The following is a 4928-nucleotide window of genomic DNA, read 5'->3' on the forward strand; positions in this document are numbered from 1 at the left end:
CTTGGCGAGAGCCGCTACCGCGTCTCCTAATAGTCGTCTTGCCTCGTTTCCGTATATACTTCTCAATCCGTTGGATTTGACCAATAAAGTTATAACAGTAATAAATACTTATAGGGGAGACCGGGGCTAAAAGTTTCGGGGGTACCTAAGTTGCTCTGACGGTTATATCTTCAAAATGGAAAGAGATAGAGATTATGTTTTCAATTGTTTTCGTTCTGTGAGTCGATCGCGCCACTCTGTCATTAATTTTAGTAGCGTCTGCGATAGCGAATCGTGTGGTTGTAAGAAAGACCTAGTCACGTACCAGATAAGTAAATATTTTTCGATTATTTCTTTTCTCGAACCATTCGGAAATTATTTAAGTGGCTCCAAACTTTTGGCAGTCTCTGTATATAATATTGTTACTGTATCTTAGGACACATTGTTACTGTGACAATTTGCGCTATTGCAAATATATAAATAGTTCCTGCTGTGTTTTAAAATGTGAACATATAAACAAAAAAACAAAAAGGGGCACCAGTGGCACCACTTCTATTAAAGTTATGAGTAAGGCCGCTGAAGTTGTTATGCAAGAAGATCAGAAAATAAAACTGTTGCTTGAGAATTCAATATCTACACCACATGACTCTGTCAAGATTTGTTTAAAACCACAAGCTGGACAAGAAGTCACAAGAAAGTTGGAGGCTTTAGCTGCACTTTTTGTAGCATTAAAAGAATTCAGAATTGTCCGTAACAGGTGTATAATCCTAAGGAAAAGAAATTGGATATTACGTTTCTAATAAACCTCATAAAATCGAGGCATATGTATGGTGAGGGATCAAACCCGAGACGAACGCCAATTACGAATCAACGTGCTCGCAGTGTGAATGACTGAGCCACTCGTTACCCCTTGTTATTTATAATTTTTTAAAATACGACGAGTTTACCATTCTACAACAAATTAATTTCGATCAAAGACAGCCTGTAATTGTAAGACACCATTTCATTCGCAACTTTAGAAAAAAATCTTCAACGCAGCAAGAATTATTCATTGCACAATCGGGACTATCATTCTGTCACGACATATTATTTCTTATCGCTTCCTTTATGAACGACTTCGTGCACACGTCCGCGTGATTTAGCGTCGACGGAGATATTCCCGTCTAGTATTTCCGTTAAATACCCCAGACGACAAAGGACCTTCCGCAACTCCCTCGAGCTCCTTTATCCGTCATTTTCTTCCTCGCCTCGCACCGACTCTCCCCCATTTTTCGTTTCCCCGGCGACGTCGAATAAGGGAAGCGTCTCCTCCTCCTCTTCCTCTTCCTCCTCCACCACCTTCTCCACTTCCTCCTCCTCTTCTTTCTCCTCCTCAGTAAAAATGATGCGCACGCTCGAACCTTCAGTGTACCAGCCCCTTTCCTATTTTCCATTTCTCTGCTTTCTCCTTTCCCCTCCCCAAGCCATCCTTATCCTTCCATACTTCTGCCTCCACGTTTTCTTTTTTGGTAATGCAGCACTTTTTCGTCGCTCTTTCGCTGCCTGCAAGCATATTTTTGGATGATATACATCTTCGTTGTAGCACTCGCAGATTTCATTCTTCTTCCTTTGCCTACTATCGTACAATTACCACACAGAAGACAGATAAAAGAATTTGTTTTGGAACGAATTCTTGAATAGAATTAAAAGAATGAGCACTCACGTTTCTTTACTTCCTACCGTCAAAAAATTCTTTTAGAAAATCCTTTTGTCCTTTTCATGAATAGTTAGTTACACCCCGTGGAGAAAAGATTCTAACACCCCGTGTTAGAATTTTTTCTCACCGCAAGGATTCTTTCGAAACAAGAAATATTTCAATGTATATATTATGACCGTATAAGTATTTCAGACACGACGAATAAAGAAGACCAATGCCGGTTATAGCAGAATCTTGGTGCTTCTAATATTTCTATGTGATTTTACATACGTTTTCTGGCTTCAACAAAATCGCATGCCGTTACTTCCGAATTCAACGCAGCCTTTGATTGAAACAGAACCGTATTATTACATTATTAAATTGATAATCAATTTAATAAGTACTGATGCTCACAATTCAATAAGTACTGATGCACCAAGATCCTGCTATGATCGGCATTGGCCTTTATTCTTTATTCTTTATTCGAGTTTGAAGAAATATTTCATTATAATGAAATATTTAAATAAGAATTGTACTTATTTCAAGTATGAAATTTTCCGAAAACTGATAAAATTTTGAAACGTTAAATATTGGATAATCAAAAGTAATATTTTTTAAACTTTGAAATGTGCTGAATTCTTGAAGCATTTCCTAATCTCTTGATTTTTAGACATTACGAATTTTCATATCTTTGAAATTTCGATTCTGTGACTTTTTAACAAATTTTTGAATTCTTAAATAGGAGAATTAGCGCTTAAAATTTAATATTTACATAATTCTTTTACGCTGAAACAATTTCAAAATGAGCAATTAAGAGAATCTAATCAAATTCCCTCACCGGAGTGAATATTTCGCAAGTAGAGGTAACTGAAATAATTCCGGTCCGAAAACGCGATAAAACAACGTCTAGTTTTATTGCGTCAATTAGTAGATGGCACACGTTTATCTTCCGAGTTGGCAATTCACCACGTTTCACGACACCCAGAGGAAGGATGTTTAGGGACAGATTCTGAAGGGAATAATCGTAGCGCGAGAGAGGAAGAGAGAGCGGTTCTTTAAAGTGAGTGCCCTGTCGGGAAACGCTTAGAGCTAATCTAGTTATTGGACCTCGCTGTAACATCCCTGTTGTGCAAGTTCTGCTCATCCGGATCTTGCCCCTTTCCCTTTCGTCTTCGAAACTCGAGTTAAGCGAATGGCTCAAGCCTTTCCGAGAATAATAGCAATTCTGAGTGTTTTAACGCTTGAGTGTTAAAACACTCAGATAAGAGAAGGACGGAAAAAGCGAATATCTATTATATGTTAAAACGCTCAAGCGTTAACACGCAGACTATCTTGTATATTTGCCTGATATCCGCTCTTTCCGTTTTTCTTTTATCTGTCTGACTTCAAAAGTGTTGACAATTTGACGTTACCAAAACCGACACATCAATTCCCCTGATTTACTGCCACAAACGAAGGAGCGAATAGGATTTACGAAGTTTACGAACTATGCCAATCATATCATTGAACTGTTCGTGAAAAGGACCCAAACCAAGAATCGAAATATATGCCTTTTCTCATTTCTCTTGTTCCTCATAATTTATATTATTGGACGTCACAGACGCGCGCTTTTTATTCTTTACTTTAGAAAATTTTATCGTCACATGGCTATCACTATGACAGGCCCGATTTCCTCGATGCATTGGCAAAAAGTTATAGGTCCACTTAATTAATTTCCGATTTAATTTTCAAATTAATTTAACGTATACAGTTATTTGAGATATTGCATTATTGCATTATTACCTGAGATATTTTAATGAGGCATATATCACTTGAGAATTAACACATGAATTTTTTGAACAACATAAAAAGATTACAGGTAAAAAATGTTTTGTTCTGCAAGGTACGATCGCATGTGAAGCCCGATTTGTGATAGAAAGCAGAATCTCTCAATTAAATTAATTCCGTGATTCATCTGAAATTTTTTTTCGTGTCATCAAAAATAAGTAAGATATTCAATCTTTTTTACAGCTTAGACTATAGAACTGAAATAGTTAAGTACAGTTTGTGAGAATGTGTGTTTCAATTTACATAGAAGTAACAAATCAAATCTCTAATAATTATATTTAGTTCAATATTTACACTTTTTTTTTAAAAAAGCATAGATTATTATATCGGAGAGTAATGAAATCTCTCAATGGCTAAAAGATATTTGAGGGGAAGGGAAGGAATATATATTTTCAACTATGATAACAATTATAACTATTATAATATAACAAGAAGGCACGTAGAAAATGGTTTGAAAAACTTGCAAAGTCTTTATTTTTTAATATGATTTTATCTTTGACTTTTTAATTTGTTGTCACTCTTTCAATGTAATTTAAAGTTTTAGAAAAGTAAAGAATGAAAAGCGCGCGCGAAGCGGTGGATGAAAGAGAGCTGTTAAATCAAAATTCTAAAAATCTATCGTAACCACCAAAATAACGCAGTCGCAATAAAGGTCCGCAAACCGTAATGACAGAAGCCACCCAATATGATGATTCCTTTTTATGATTATCCTTTTGTATACTGGTACCTCTAGTGACATGTCTATTTCAATACTGTTCTGCAATGTCAGCTCCACATGAGGGAACATAATTTGTGGAACTTCCACGCTCTTCGTGGCATCAAGATAGTCTTGCCAAACAAATCCATATTCTATACTATATATTTACTCTATTGCCTGATGTCTCTCGGGCCTGTTCCTCCTCTCAAGTTTTCTCGTCAAACGCTCGCGACGCTCACCCGCGAAAATGCGGTTAATTACGATCGCGCGCACACACTAATTATTAAATGATCGGCCGGATATCAGTCTCTTGCAACGCGCATTTTGCTACATCGTGACGGAACAATGACACGAAAAACATACGAAGCTGCGATACGCTGTTTCTTCATTAGCTATAGCTTTCCAAGACTGATTATTCTCAGTTGATCGGATATTTTGCAATTGCGTCACACTCGTACTGATACAATTGAATAAAGTCGCGCGGTTTAACATATGCGAATAATTAAAACGCAGTAAATCACCCGAATTGTATTATATATTATATAACTCAATAATGTATAAGACTCTTAGATTTAAAAGAATTAATATTTCGAAAAGGCAATCGGAGTCAAAATGCGATAATTGGTGCGTGCACGGAAAGAACAATTTTGCTGAATCCAGATTTGAAAATAATTTTTGTTCAATAACCAAAATAATTTTGTATGAAAGTCAAAATAATTACTAGAATATCAAAACATTTTATAGCAATGC

The 4928-nt window shown here is 36.2% G+C and overlaps 1 protein-coding gene across 1 annotated transcript in view; it reads left to right on the forward strand.

Annotated features, from left to right (window-relative positions):
* The window catches only part of LOC105458699 (transcription factor Sox-2), a 45605-nt gene that overhangs the window by 7879 nt on the left and 32798 nt on the right, over window positions 1-4928 (forward strand). The window lies entirely within an intron of this gene.

Source organism: Wasmannia auropunctata, unplaced genomic scaffold (assembly GCF_000956235.1).
Source record: "Wasmannia auropunctata unplaced genomic scaffold, wasmannia.A_1.0 LD334385.1, whole genome shotgun sequence".
Lineage (NCBI taxonomy): Eukaryota > Metazoa > Arthropoda > Insecta > Hymenoptera > Formicidae > Wasmannia > Wasmannia auropunctata.